The sequence below is a fragment of the Muscardinus avellanarius genome (genome assembly GCF_963383645.1).
Source record: "Muscardinus avellanarius genome assembly, chromosome: 1".
Classification (NCBI taxonomy): Eukaryota; Metazoa; Chordata; class Mammalia; order Rodentia; family Gliridae; genus Muscardinus; species Muscardinus avellanarius.
Genome location: NC_137786.1, coordinates 201717087 through 201734029, shown reverse-complemented (window position 1 = coordinate 201734029; position 16943 = coordinate 201717087).

Here is a 16943-nt window from a genome sequence, read left to right as displayed (position 1 = left end):
ACCCTCCTTTACACCTGTAAAAGTATAATTGGCCATATGCATCCCTGCCACCTGCCCCTCTCCTAAGAATTCAGTCTATTCTCTTGTCATCAGCTAGCTCTTCCACGCCTGTCTCCTAATGCACCCTTCTGTGACTCTTGAGCAGTTACTACAATGCCAGGGTATGGCCCTCTGCAAAATTCTCTTGGAACAAAGCTTTCACCCTTAATTTTTCCCATCCTTCTGTGATGAACCTTGTTTTGTCAACTTGACTAAGGCTGTGAGCTGTGTTTGCTTCCCAGGACATTCTTCCCTGTATGGCGGGGGCTGGTGCTTGCCAGTAAAGGAACTGTCCAGAAATCAGAAGGAGAGGAGCAAGGAAGAAGGTATTACTCTTGGGAAGTCATTGCAGTTGGCCATGGTGACACAGAAATAGGTGCAGAAGTTCTTGGTGGACTCCAGCATGTGTATACTCTCTCTGCTTTGTGTTCACCTATCTTCAGCAACTGCCACTCCTGATGACCAATAAGTAACTCCATTCAGTTCCTGAGCATGTCCACGGAGGTAGCAGCCAGGCAGGGCCCACAGCTATCCCAGAGAGAGCACTTTTCACAGAAATCCCCATGTGCTGACCTTTGTGGTCCCACTAACATGACCAGATCTGCTTCTACGATTGCGCGTGAGTTAGAGCGCGTCCACCTGCAGTCTGTCCAGTGACTTTCTCTGATCCTTCAAGTTCCTTCTTCAAGACCTTCACTTTCCCAGCTCCTTCCACATCTGTAGCATGCTTAGTTTCTATAATGAACCCGAAATTTCTATGTTAATTATAGTGTCTGTGCTTTCCTAAGTGGATTCTCTCTGATGCACCATAACTGGCCTTCTTCAATGTGTGCCCTGCACTTGATGCCTCAAAAACTTTGCCTCCCAATTTCTTCAGTCCTTGGAAATCCAGACGCCTCCTCTTGGCCCTGGTCTCACAGTCACCGTCAGCTTTCTCTTTGCTAAAAACTCTTCCCAAGTATCTTTGCAGCTTTTGACCCTGACGTTCTCCCCCATCTTAAATGTCTCTTATTTTTTACTTCCAGTAATTTACTCTCTAAAAGTAGTCTTCCCCCCTCTCTGAAATCTCCTCCATCCCCTTTCTGTAATTTTCTTCCTCCAGTAGACCCATCATTCTATGTTTCTACAAGGTCCTCAAACCACTTCCAGTTTGGCCTTGTCTCATCTCTACTCATCTCTTGTCTGCTCCTTTTCTTTAAATAATTTCTTTCCCTCCTAAGGTTTCAATTGCCACCTATTTGCTGCTAATTTCTAAATTTATCCTTTTAACTCAAACATACTCCTCCAGTTTCAGCCTTCCAAATTCTCCTATTGATGGCATATCTCTACTTGTATAATCCTGGCAGAAGCCCAATACTTGTAAGTGGAGCTCATTTCAGATCCTGGTTGGACCTTAACAAGGTTAATTCATGCCACCAAAATGAAGCTTTGACCGGAGGCACAATTACAATCCTCCCCTCCAACACACTATGCCACCTGTAATAGCCCACCTTGATAACAAATGGCCTTGGGCAAGTTTCTCAATTTGTTGGTGGTTTTAGTTTCATCACCTGTAGAATGAGAATGATAATAGTAGCACCAACCTCACAAATGTATTGTGAGCATCAAAATAGTGCCTAGCTTATAGGAAGTGCTGTAAAATTATTTGCTATAATGATTAATCATAGTATTATATATCTTCAAGTTATATTGTTCTTCATGTCTACTGTCATCACTTTAATTGGTCTATCAGTATCCTTAACTATTGCAAAAGCTTCCTTACAAACTTAATTCCATTATTACTCTACAGATTCATTCTCAACAGTGTTTTCAGAGCAAGCTCTCTGAGATGAATGCTTTCTGTACAGACCTTCTCAGTGGCTTTCTATGATTTTAAAAAAGTATATAGTTGGGGCTGGATGTGGTGGTGCACACTTGTAATCCCAGTACTTGGGAGGTTGAGACAGGTTTGAAGCCAGCCTTAGCTACTTAGTGAGGTCCTCACCACCTAAATGAGACCCTGTTTCCAAATAAAAATATAAAAAGGTCTGGGAGTGTAGCCTGGAGGTAGAAGACCCCTGTGTTCCATCCCTAGTACCACCAAACAAACAAACAAACAAACAAACAAACAAACAAACAAACAAGTATATAGTCAGGAGGCTGAGACAGGAGGATCGTGGTTCTCAGACAGCCTCAGCTACTTAGTGAGGCCCTCTACAACTAGTGAGACCTTGTTTCAAACTAAAGAACAAAAAATAGGGCTGAGGGTGCATTTCAGAGGTAGAATGCCCCTGGGTTCAATCCACAGTACCTCAAAAAACATGTATATCGTTTGTTTGCCTTACAGAATTTGTGCTTCAGCCCAATTTCTCCTCTCTTACTTTCTCTGTATGTCTCAGGCACAGTCTGTGGGCACTTAAAAAACTCTGAGTCTTTTTAAGGGACATCTGTTTTCTATCACCATTCTCTCAGTTTTAATTTGCAGACTCCAATTGAAAGAGTGAATCAATGTTCTCCTCTTTGAAAAACTTTCCTTAAAACCCCAGTCCATCCCTCTGTGTCCCATCACAGCTAGCACTTCTCATCTGTTCCCAAACTTTCAGGATATAGTTTTAATAATAATGATCTACTTGCTTATAGATCTTCTGCATTAGACTGTGAGTTTCTCCAGGCAAAGTATAGCATCTCATTGATCTCTAAGCCCCCAGTGCAAACCCACTGCTCAGAGTGAGGACTGAGACTTGGCAAGGAAAGGTCCTTTCATAATAATGTTCAATGGAATTTGTTTCAGAACAGGACGAGTTTATCCTATTTCCTATTCGCATTAGCCAGCATTAGCATTTTCCAGTTGTTAGTATTTGTCTGACTAATAGTCACCAAAATTCTTTGGTGATATCCCCATGTAGCCCCAAATGCAGTTTTCCTTCTACAACAAAATTTACAAGGTATTTAGTTTTGGCTTACTTGTTTTGCATTGGGAACAGCATTGACAAATGAGGTCATGGCATTTTCAAAAATAAATAAATAAATAAAACCATTTGCGGGTTGAAGTTTCTAAAGATCAGCTCAGAAATTATCTTTCTCCTCCTCCTTTCAGGCCTCCCCCTCGTCTCTTGGCTATACTTGGCAATACTTGTTCAATACAAGTTTGACCTAATCATGTTTGTGCTCCATCTCTTAGACCTCCTGAAGACCAAGTCTCAGGCAGAGTAGGCAGGACCAGCCTTCTTCTTCCTCATGATCAGGTAATAATAGGAAGACCTGAGATATGAGTGGAAGGAGCTAGATGGTGTAATCCCAAGTCTGATGGTGACTTTCAGTTGAGATACTCTGTTCCTAGAAGGTTCTTGCTAATAATATATAAATAGATCCCCTGGAGGTAATAGAATTTTTTTTTTGGTGGTACTAGGGGTGGAACCCAGAGGCTTTCTACCTCCGAGCTATACTCCCAGACCTATTTTATATTTTATTTGGAAACGGTCTCACTAAGTTTCTGAGAGCCACACTAAGTAGCTGAGGCTGGCTTCAAAACTGTGCGGTCCTCCTGTCTCAGCCTTCCAAGCACGGGGATTACAAGCGTGCACCAACACACCCAGCAGTAATAGAATTTTTTGAAGAGAGGGATAGATTGTTATCTTCACAAACAGGAATGGAGCTTCAGGGATTCTCAAAGGGATAAGTTGCAGAGAAAGATCCTGGAAGACAGGAGATGCCAGGTGGAGAGGTTGTTATAAATTGTGAGCAGGATTGGAGGCAGTTGAATGGAACCTGAAATTAGACCATTTTGACATGGGATGATTTTGGTACCTAGCTCACAGACTATAGTGGGGCTACTATTGTTTCCAGGCTAAAGATAATTTATTAATAACAACAGTTAATATTTTAGGAGTTTATATATGTGAGGTATTATACATACAAATATCTCATTTAAAGCTCATTACAATATCATGAAATGGATTATGATTATTCCCATACTCCCATTTTAAAGATATGAAAGCTGAGGTAAAGAAACATTGAGGGATTTGTCCAAGGTATATATTCAGACAGCAGGAGAGCCAAGTTGTAAGCCCAGGACATCAGGATAGTAAGCCCTACCATGAACCAGGTCTGAGCCTCTGCTGGGAAATACTGCTCCCTCCCCTAGCAGCAAAATGTTGCCTTAAGAGTAAAGAAGTCGACTTCCGGGAAGATGGCGACCGAGAAAAGCAGGGCTTAAGAGCCCCGCTAAAAACCAATCTCCATTACCACAAAATCAGCGCCTTGCATAGCCAGAAAACACCATCACCAGAGAAACAAAAAAATCACCAGACTCCAGAGAGAAAGCGGTCTGAGAACAGAGCTCAGAGCCACAGAGGAGATACACCGGCCTCACGCCCGAGGACATGGCAGCAGTGCCATAGGCGGCAGCGGCGAGTTCACCGGACGGCTACAGCAAGCCAAGGTGAGCCGCTGCGGAACAGCCAGGCGGGATCTTTCGGCGCAGGGAGCATCTAAAGCTCCCAGTGGCTGAGCTCAGCACACGCTGCAGGGACTCAAAGTGGAACTCAAAATCAGAGAAGAAAAAATACGCCAGCCTCATGGCCGAGGGCGTGGCAGCGGTGCCATATTGCCACCGGCGGCAGCAGCAGTGAATTCAGCGAGTCCAGTACAACTACATCTGCGTACTCAAGAACAGTGAGTCAAATTGTGGGCCCCAGAGGAGAAATCCCAGTACTTTACTCCCTGGGACTTGACCCAGTGGGGGAGTGGCGGTGGCAGAGATATCACACCATAGGAGAACGTGCAACCTGGCACCCCCCCATAGTTTAAAGCAGCCTCTATCGACTCCCTGGGTCGGAGACTCTGTGATACAACCCAGTAAAGGAGTAGTGGGGTCTGATATACTACAGACTCGAGATCCAGAGCACCTTAAGTGAAGCCGTAGTGACCCAGGGAAGAACCCAGAGAAGGCACAAACCTCTGAAATCATGGGAAAGAGAAATAACACTGGAGCAATGAATGCCCACAACCCCACAACATCAGAACCCGATAAAACAGAAAATCAGAGATTTCTAGAAGATCAAATCAGGAAAATAAGTGTAGAAATAATAGAGGTGCTTCGAAAAGAACTCAGAGAGAGCCAAAAAGAGATAAAGGATGCAATTAATGAAGTAAAGGCCTCAATTCAAAGCACAAACAACCGATTAGACCACATGGAGAACAGAATCTCGCTCTTAGAAGATGATCATTCCAAAAATGAACGTATAGTTTCTAATCTAGAAAAAAATATCCAACAGCGGGAATCTGACATTGAAGAAATATGGGCCCATTTTAAGAGAGCTAACCTAAGAATAATTGGAATAGAGGAGGGAAAAGAAAGTGAAACCAAAGGGATCAACAATCTCTTCAAGGAAGTAATAGCAGAAAATTTTCCAAACATAGAGCAAGAGGTTGATACACAGATCCAGGAAACTTATAGAACTCCCTTTAGACAGGATCGGAGAAGAGGATCCCCACACCACATAATTGTCAAAATGACCAATGTGAAAGCCAAGCAGAGAATCTTAAAGGCAACAAAAACAAAGGGCCAAGTGACATTCAGAGGCAAACCAATTAGAATCACTCCAGACTTCCCAAACCAAGTCACGAGAGCCAGAAGGGCTTGGAGTAACATATTCCAAACTCTGAAAGAAAACAACTTCCAGACAAAAATTTCCTACCCAGCAAAACTTTCTATCAAATTAGATGGAGAAATAAGAAGCTTCCATGACAAACAGAAACTGAAGGAATTTATGTCTTCAAAACCAGCGCTAGAGAAAATACTCAAAGAGATTAACTACAAAGAAGAAATAGGTAGCACACACCAGAACCAGAGAAACAAGATTCTCCATCCAACAGACAACTAAGATTGTTTATCTGTGGAGATTCATTATTTATGTTAGTCTTTTACCTATCTCTAAATGGTATTGTTTGCCTTTATTGTTGTTAATTTTTAGGATTTCTAGTTGGAATATTAATATACCTTCAGATATAGCATTTGGAAATATTTTATCCAATTCTATTAGTAACTTTTAACTCTGTTTACATTGTCTTTGGATATACAATATTTTTTTTTTTTAGGGAGTTTGTATACTCTTCTGTTGCCTGTGCCATTGAAATCATATCCAAGAACTCACTGCCAGTTTCAATGTTGTGAGGTTTTATGACCCAGATTTTCTTCTAAAAGTTTATAGTCTTAAGATTTATATTTAGGTCTTTTACCTATTTTGAGTTAATACTTGTATATGGGAATAGGTAAGGGTCAAATTTTATTCTTTTTCATGTAATTATTATTTTTCAACAATATTTAGTTAAAAGAGTATTATTTCCACCACCAAATCTTCGTGGAAACCTTGTCAAAAATAACTTGACAATATAGGGAAGAATTTAGCTCTAGGCTTGTACTTAACTCCAATGGTTTATATATCTGCCTTTAGAACAGTACTACACTGTTTCAATTATTGTAGCTTTATATGGTTTGAAATCAGAAAATATATATCTTCTAGCTTTGTTCTTTTTCAAGATCGTTTTGGGTATCTAGAATCCATATTCCATATTAGGATAGATTTTTTTTCTGAAAAATAAATATATAAATATATGATAGTTTCACCTAAAAAAATAGAAAAAAAATATTCTCTGGTAAGAAAGAAAGCAAAAAGAAATATTGAAATGTTATCTTTAAGTCATCAAAAGCTTGGTATCAGACAAATGAAACTGTTATGTGAGATTATCATTTTTAATTTTGGATAAATTGCTATAATACTAGATATCAACCACTAAGCCAAGCATGGGAAGGAGGGATGGGGAGAGAATGGGGTGGGGATCAGGTGGGGGCTGACTGGGTGATGTGTGCATGTATGTCTACAAAAGTTTGTATCTCACTATTATGTATGAATACAGTGCACCAATTAAAAAAAAAAAAGAAAAAGAAAATACTCAGGCTTGGTAGAACATGCTTTAATCCCAGTACTTGGGAGGCTGAGGCTTTTCTGGAGTATGCTGCTACATAACAAAATATGAAGCCAACTGACTGAAATGAGAGCCATTTGGATAGACTCTTGCAAAAGAGCCTGCTGCACTTGAATTATGATTTGACCGTTATGAACATTGCTAGTCATTTTTTTTTCAGTACTGAGGATGAAACCCAGGAGCATTTTACCTCCAAGCTACACCCCCTGCCCTATTTTTTTTTTTATTCTTTATTTTGAAACAGGGTCTCACTGAGTTGCAAAGGGCCTCACTAAGTAGTTGAGGCTGTCCACGAACAGCGATCCGGTCTTAGCTTCCCAAATGCTGGAATTACAAGAGTGTGGCACCCCGCCCTGCCCATTCCTAGTCATTTTGAAAAGATGCTTTGCATAATTTTGTTGTTTGACTACTGTTTCTTTTTTTTTTTAAATTGTCTTTGTACCCAAATAATTTTGAAACTTTTAGGGGAAATAGTCTAGATTAAACTGCTTTCCTTCTGGACTTTCAAAAAAAAAAAAAGAGTAAAGAAGTCATGAAATCATACACATATATCAAATTGTTATACTGTACCCTGTAAATTTGTACAAATATTATATATCAATTAAATTATTTAAAAAGGAAAGAAAAAGGGGTATAAGCTCTTTCTAGCTTTCTCCCCTGCTCATTCTGTTTTTGCTTATTTTCTGAGTTGTTGAGCTTTCCTACATCCTTGAAAAGGACAAGATATTCCCATTGCTCCCAAGACTTCTCAGTTTTAGAACTGTAAATCTAAGGAAAACCCCTTGACTAGGGTTACCAAGAATAATTTGTCACCTTACCTACCACTCTGCATTCCAGTCACTTACTCTTTCTTCTACTTAATTTTATTTGGCTTTCTGTCTCCTGGCTTGTCTATGTATTTGGCAAAACTCAGTTCAACCTATACCATCCAGCAATTCACTCTCCAAGTTTTACAAAGAAAATGCCAAATTCTCTTAATATCTGTATAAATATATTCCTAAAATAATCATCTTGCTCTAACACACACACACACACACACACACACACACACACACACACACACATTTTACATAGTTATCATTTCTGTGCTCATGCCTTGAGTTTTTCGATTGTTCATACTTAGCATTTTTTTTCTATGTATCCTCAGATCGCAATTTTTATGTGAGTGATACTGGGGCATTTTACCTCAAAGATACACCCCCAGCTCTGTTTTATTCTTTTTTTTTATTTTGAAACAGGGTCTTGCTAAGTTGCTGAGGCTGGCCATGAACCTGTGATCCTCCTGCCTCTGTCTCTCGATGCCCAGTACACAGACCCACATTTAATGTGTCACACTCCATCCTATTGGTATTTGAATTTGTTTAACTTGTTGTTGATTATATGGGCACCTGCCCTGTGGTGCAGAGGAAAACATACTAGCCTTAGAAGAAGATATTACAGGTGTTACTACCAGTTCTGCCCCTTGTTAGCTCTCATTTTCTCATGAGTAAAAGCAAATGGATGATGATCATATTTTTCCTGTTGATTTCCTTGGCTGTTACATTGCTCAAATGGAATTATGAGTCTGCAAGCTCTAGGTCAACTTTAAATCACCATTGAATAAGGTATTGTTATAAAAGGTGCCATTGTAGAAAACAGGCCAAAAAAAAAAAGGACATCAAGCTTATTACTGAAAGAAAAATATATCACTTAAGGTTGAAAATTGTTCTCAACTTTTTTCTACTCATATACAAATACATTTTAATTTACAAAAATTCAATACCTGCTTTGCATCTTGCTATTTCTTAAACTCTTGTGACTCTCCATTAATTTTAATAAATACATTTCAATTGATAATGACTATATAGTATTCTGAATTATGAAAGTAGAATGATTTATTATAATAACACCACAATTTGGGCCAGTTGGGTTATTTTAATATTTTCATGATAGAATGAATACTTTTAATTACATTCATAATTATTTCTTTAGGATGCATTCCAAGAAGTAGAAGTTGAGGTTAAAATTCAAAACACATAAATCATGGATTGGGCCCATGTTGCCAAATTTCCTTCTGAAAAGGATTGCAGCAATCTATATTCACACCAGGAGTTCAAGGAGAGCTCATTTCTCTATACCCTGAATAATTTTTCCTTGTTTGTTTTGTTTACCAATCTGGTAGGATAAAAGTGTCCTTGCTATTGATTTAATATCATTGCTTAAAGATCTTAGTATTATTTTAATATCATTATCCTTTTCATTAAGGAAGACTTCATTTTTCAACTAGTGAAATCCATATTATCAAAATATATGAGCCAGGCATGATGGCACATGCTCATAATCCCAGCATTTGGGAGGCTGAGACAGGAGGATTGCGGTTCACAGGTAGTCTCAGCTACTTAATAAGGCCCTTTGCAACTCAGTGAGACCCTGTTTCAGAAAAATAAAGGATTAAAAAATTAAGGCCAAGGGTGTAGCTCAGAGGTAGAATGCTGATGGGTTCCATCCCCTGTACAGAAAGAAAAAGTTATAAAATTCTTTCTGTCCATTTTAGGTTACATTACTCATTTGAAGCAAATGTATTTTAATCCATCTTGCTAGGGGTTACTCTAAAATTTTCAAATATATTTCTCTAATGTGTAGGATTAGAAAGAACCAATCTCCCTCTGATAAGCTAAGAACATTAGCTTTTATTGTCATCTGTCTGATTTTTCCACCATTACTCCTACTTCAGCTGTTGGTTTTCTACCTTTAGTGATTTTGTTGATTTCATCTATAGTCTATTAACCCAAAACAAAGTTCTTCTAATCTAAGATAAAGGCTGAGCCAGGGAGTGGACAGGAGAGAGTATGCACTGCAAGTGATCTCTAAAGGATTCATGAGGCAAAAAAAGAAAGACTTTTTATAATCTCATCACCTCATCTACCTGAAGGTAAGGAGGATTCGAGACATAGACAGGGAATGGAACCAGGAAGACAAGTGAGAACTCAGCGTGGACTGCTCACCCCCGCCCCCAGCTCTCCTCCTTTCAATGCATCAACTTCTTTCTGAATCGTTTCTATGTTACTCAGTCTTACAATGTAAACTCCTTTTTGAGACCTGTGAGTTGGCCAGGCAGAGACTAAAATCTCTTTGTCCCACTTCCAGATTCTCAGGAAAATAGACTATTATTGAGCTATTTTGAGTCAGGTGGCAATCCCTAGATAAACCAGCTAAGCTAAGGGTGATGTGACAGGGCAGAAATTTGACTGCTCATCTCTGTAAGGTCATTATCCAGAAAAAATAAAAATAAAAAACAATGGGCACCCTCACACCCAACCACCCTGTGTACACAGAGGGGAACATCCAGAGAGACAAAAGCACTAAAATATTGGAATAAAAAACATTGGTGTGTGAATAGACATAACAGTCAACAGGTCCAATGGTTTTTATCTGTGTATCTTTTCCAAAAATATACCTGACTAGGCATTGCCTTGATCTACTAAACCAGGATCTCTGGGGCAAAGAAGAGGATGGATATTCCCAAATGAATAAATTGAGGTCTATGGACGGGAAATAATTGCTGTGTCACTTAGCAATTATAGATGCAATTGAGGTAGAACCAGGACTTTTAAAAATACTGTCCTGTGTCAACTATGCCAAACACATACATGCACGAACTAGAGCCTGGAAGAGGTAGAGACCTGGGAAGGTCCTGTGCTTTTGTTTTGTTACACTTTTGGTTTTATCTTGCAAGGCTGGAGATGGAACCCATGGCCTTACACAAGTGGTGGGCCAGAGAGTTACATACCCAATCCTCTTGGTGTTCTTGCAAAAGGGAAATGAAGTTGGAAAAATACAAATGTACTGGGGATGCAAAATTGCTCTAGGAAGGAGATGAATTTTCCTATATTTTACTATCAAAATACACTAAGCTTTAATAGCTTTCTTGGGTTTGTACAAGCTGTTCTCTAGGCTCAAACCAGTCAGCTGTGGCCCTGGGAATAGAAAGATGTGGAGTGCTGGCTCCCTTCTTAAAACACAGACTCTGTGACTCTGGTTGGGGCCGGAGGCTGTGTTACTGGGGTGACTTTAGAAGTTCTTCTCTCCCACTCCCCATATCTTCCCTGCCTGCCTGTCATCTGTTCTGGTTTTTAAAAATGAACTTTAAGAACACGGAATTGGATTCATCAACAAACCATGGTTCCTGACTCACTGCCATCACTGGTCCAGGCCTGGCCTTCATTTCCTTTTTGCCTTGTTTATTTTTAACAATAGGTAATAAGCCTCTCTGTACTCAGTGTCCATCACAAACACCAGGGACTTGTCAATAACTTACGTACATGGATGCGTTCCTCCCCACCTCTTACCTCTCAGCCTGAAGCCTACATTCATTATTCCTTTTCTTTTTGCTTTCTTTCTCTTTTCCTTCCTTTTTTTTCTTTTCTTTTTTCCTTTTATTTTATTTTATTTTTTTTGGAGTGTAGTACGAGGAACTGAGCACAGGGACAGAACTCTGAACTACACTCAAGCTCTATTTTATTCTTTATTTTAAAACAGGGCCTTGTTAAGTTTCTAAGGTAAGCCAAGAACTTCCAACCTTCCTGTCTCAGCTTTCTAAGTACTAGGTATTACAGTGTGTAACATTATGCCTGGCCTTTGCAGTTTTTTTTTTTTTTTTTTTTGGTGGTACTGGGGTTTCTGGAAGCCCTTCTACCTCCGGGCTATACTCCCAGACCTATTTTATACTTTTAAAACTTTTTTTTTGAAACGGTCTCCTAAACCAGAGCGGCTGGCTTTGAACCTGCGCGATCCTCCTGTCTCTGCCTCCCGAGTGCGGGGATTATAAGTGTGAGCCACCATACCCGGCTAACTTTTTGTAATCTCTATATTTGTTACTTTGATTTAAGATCATATTGCTAAAGAAAAAAAAAGGGTCACTTCACAGTGGAGAAGACTGGCAAACACCATTTTAATCAAAGGATCAAAGTGAACTTTGTCAGCTCGGGGACAAATCAAAATCATGTGCACGACAGGATGCAATGGAAAGAACACAGCATTGCTACTGGGCTATTCTTGCCAAAGATAAACAACCTTAATCTAATTATGAAAAAACAGCAGACAAACTCACATTGAGGAACACCCTATGAAATGACTGCAGTAATCTTCAAAAGTGTAAAAGTCACAAAAAGCCAAAGAAAAACTGATGACTTATTTCAAATGCAGGGGATGAAAAGACATGACAGCAAATGCCATGCGGGATTCTGGACTAGACACTTTTGCACTAAAAGGTATTATGGGACAACTGACAAAATGTAAATTAGGTTGAGTATTATACGGTGGTTATACATTAGTATAATTTTCTGGGTACTATGGTTGTATTGTAGTAATATAAAAGAACACTCCTGTATGCTGAATGTGTACCCTGAAATTCATGGGCGATGGAGCAGCAGATGACCAACTTATTCTCCAATGAGTCAGAAAAAAAGGTATTTGGAGTATATTTGCAAATTTTAGTTTCTTTAGGTTTAAGATATATTCCAAATACACAAATACACGCACACATACAAATACAAAAAGTATATTACTAAGATTCATCCAGATTTTGAATATCACTTGAGTTTATTTATTTTGACTACTGGATGCTATTTTATTAGAGTTCATTTATTCACTTTCTCATCATCAGAAATGGACTTCTTAGATTTTCCATTTTTCCTTTCATGACCAATGCTGCTTTGAACTATGTCTCCTGGCAGGTATCTGAAAAAAATTCTTAGTTATCTGCTAGGAGTGAAATAATCACAAATGGCATATGAATTGTCTGTGGCTGCTATAAAAACTTACCGCAAGCCAGGCGTGGTGGCACATGCTTGTAATCCCAGTATATAGGAGGTTGAGACAGGAGGATCCCGGTTCGAGGACAGCCTCAGCTACTACTTAGTGAGGCCCTTTGCTACTCAGTGAGACACTGTTTCAAAATAAAGAATGAAAAATAGGGCTGGGGGTGTAGCTCAGAGGTGAATGCCCCTGGGTTCCATCCCCAGTATAGCAAAACAAAAACAAAAACAAAGAAAGAAAAAAACTTACTACAAACAATATATATTTCTTCTCCTATAGTTCTAGAAGGCAGAAATAATGCTACATATGTATTATATAAAATCTCCAGTCCCAATCTCAGTGATCTGTACAGGGATTGGGAGGGAATGAGGGAGGAAGGATTTGAAGGGAAGTGCTCTAAAAGTTGTGTGCATGTTGCTTCCATTGCTGTATACCACGATATAACATATAATTACAATGCACCAAAAAAGGAAGCTCAAAACGAGTCTTGAGGGACTAACATCAATATATGTCTCGCTACTGATTCCTTCTAGAGGTTCTAGAGAAATAACTATTTCTTTGCCTTTTCCAGTGTCAAGTGGCTGGCTACCTGTATTCCTTGGCATGTGGTCACTTCTAGGATCTTCAAAGTATATTATTACAGTCCCTGTTTCCATCATCATGTCACCATCTCACCCAACTCTGACTCCCTCACATCTTTCTTATAAAGTTTAGTACCCAAATAACCCAGGAATCCTATGTCCATATACAGGTTCTCTGGATTAGGACATGGATGTGTATGGGAGTGGAGAGAGAGACACTATTTAACCTACTACATGAGGCATGTAAATGTTTAATTTTAGGTATATTTAAACTCCACTAGTAAGGGTCACTTTCTTTGAAGTCTTAAGGGCCTACTTGTACATGGCAGGTTTCCTGAGGAGTTAAGCAATAATCTCTTACAGCTGTGGAAATTATGAAACATCTCAGAGCAATCTCTCATGTCCAGTTTCCTTCACTCCATACAATTCTGTACGAAGTAGAAAGGACAGGTACTATTAAGGTTGCCCAATAAGAATTACTGATATTGCATTGTCTTTGACCTACAAAAACAAGATTTGAATTTTTTTTTTCGATACTGTAGATTGAACCCAGGGGCATTCTACCTCCAAGCTACACCCCTAGCCCTATTTTTTAATTCTTTATTTTGAAACAGGGTCTCACTGAGTTGCAAAGGGCCTCACTAAGTATCTTAGGCCTTCTGCAAACTGCGATCCTCCTGCCGGGTGTGGTGGCGCACATTTGTAATTCTCGCACTTGGGAGGCGGAGACAGGAAGATAGCACAGGTTCAAAGCGTAAGAGACCCTATTTCCAAATAAAAAAATATAAAATAGGTCTAGGAGTGTAGCCCAGAGGTAGAAGAGTTCCATCCTCAGTATCACCAACCAACCAACCAACCAACAAACAACAACAACAACAACAAAACAGATCCTCCTGTCTCAGCCTCCTTAATGCTGGGATTACTAGTGTGCATCACACAATTGGCTTTGTATATTTTATTTTATTCTTAATTTTTTATTGGTGCATTGTATTTATACATTATAATGAAACAAAAAAACTTGTGTGGACATAAATGCACACATCACCCAGCCAGCCCCCTCCCAGTAACCCCCACTCCTTCCCAAACCCTCCCTCTCATGCTTGGCTTAGTGGTATTTTATTTTTTTTAACTGAACATTACTTTTATTATTTATTATTTTTTATTGGTACATTGTACTTGATGGTAGAGGCATACATGCACACATCATCCAATTAGCCCTTACCCAATTCCAACTCCTTTCTCTCTCCCTCCTTCCTTCTCATGTTTTGCTTAGTGATTGACTTTGATATGTTTGTTAATGTACATCATGAACATTAGGGGGGCGTTGCATTTTTTTTGGTAGTACTTGGGTTCCTGGAAGCCCTTCTACCTCTGGGCTACACTCCCAGACCTATTTTATATTTCTATTTGGAAGCAGGACAGGGTCTCTTAAGCCAGCGTGGCTGGCTTTGAACCTGCACGATCCTCCTGTCTCCACCTCCCAAGCATGGGAATTACAAGCGTGTGTGCGCCACCACGCCCGGTGTGGCTTTGCATATTTTAAAACTAATATTATATCATTATTTTGTAGAGAAATAAATAGGACCTAGAGTGTGGGTGATTGTTCTTAGGCCATTTAACCAAAAACCATGGGTACAAAATTTAAGGCCAAGACTTTGAACTCCCCAAGCCAGTGCTCCTTCCACCAGGTGGTATGAAAAAAACTTATGGAATGATTGTCATCACTAAATGACCTAGATGGTAAACTAGTCACCTTCTAATTAACCAAGAAATGGGGAGTGGAAAGAGAAGGAGATCATTACGAAATTCATAGAGAAACTGAAGAATCATCAATAACTCTAGATCAGGCTTAAAGAAATTTCCCAGTTAAACTTCTCTTAGCTGAGATAGGAAGGGCTTGCAGATCAAGACAGAGTGGGTTGGGGGGCTTCCATTCAACTGGAGCAGCAACTCCTAATTATGGGCCCCTCTGGAAAGGTGAGTTCACTTCAGGTCCCTGTTGCACCTTGGACATGTTAAAACAGACCCAGACAAACAAGCATTGACTTTAGGTGCAATGACAAATTAATATTTAACATTTATCTGGGTCTGAAAAAAATTAAGAGTTCTGCTGAAATAGGAAGGCAGATTAGTCAAGACTTCCCAAGACCAGGAGATGGTAATGTGTAGTATCAATGAGATCAACTTATTTACAGTAGGTGGCCTAGTCCCCGGCACATGAAAAGGACAAAGTACTTAAATTAGTAGCATCTACTCCCTCCAATCCTCAGGAAATAATGACATTCAGGACAGAATAAGAGGGTGTTGTCTGTTACTGGTAGTAAGGAAGCTCAGCTATAGGAAGCCTTGGACATCCACAGACTGGAGCCAGAACTCAGATCCTGCCTAACCTTAGTAGATCATCTTCTTTCTTCTCTCCAGTCACCTATTTTCTTATCTTCACATCAAAGGATCTAATCACTTGATCTTTTTAGCATTTTTTCAGTTCTAATATTCCAGGAATGCTTCTATACAAAACAGAACAGGACCAAAACTAACCAATTTTTCCAAAGACAAAAGGGTGCTCTTCCTCTTCCCCTTCCTCACACAGTCTCTGGATGCTCGGTGGAAATGTTATTTCCCTTTAGAATACAAGGAATATACAAATTAAGTAGAATTTCTGTGGTGCTCCCACAGACCTTTAGTTTCATGAGATTCCCTTAAAAGACAATTTCCACTGTAGCAAAATTTACAATAGCAACAAAAGATGAGATGTCTAGAAATAAGTTTAATAAGAAATACATAAAATTTATATAATGAAAAGATTTAAACTCTTTTGAGGGACTTAAAAAGACTTGAACAAATGAAAAGAAGTATCCTGTACTGTTAGAAAGAAAACTACAATCTCAAAAAGATGTCAAATCTCAGTGGGTAGTCTATAAGATTAAAAACAATTCCATAAAATATACCATCTGGATTTTTTTCTTTTGGAAGCAGATACGCTAGCCTAAAATTAATCTATAAAAATAAACAAAAATATACATCTAGGAAAATTCTGAAAAAGAGTGGCAAAGAAACAAGAAGTAATGGATATCAAAACATAGTATAAAGCCTTAATAATTAAAATAATGTGCTATTGACACATGAATGGAAAATGATCAATGTAAAAGTTTAAAGTTTGGAACCAAACCTAAATATCCAAAAGAATTTAATTGATAATTAAAACAGTAGCACTTCAATCCATTGGAGACAAGATGAATTATTCAGTAATTTTTAGATTAATCAATTATAATAACAATAATTTTTAATGGTTAGTATTACTAGAATAATTGGTTAATCATCTAGAATAATAAGGATGTATAATTCATACTTTGCCTCAGTATAAATATAAAAAGAATAATCTATTTAAGTGTAAAAATGAAAACAAAGACACTAAAAATAATGACAGAAGAATTCTATAATTTCACAGCAGAAAAAGATTTTAAAATTCTAAAACCCTAAAAATAATTTTAATTACATTTTAAAATTTTGGATGGCAAAAATACCATGATAAAAGGCAGACTGGAGATGGAGCTTAGAGGT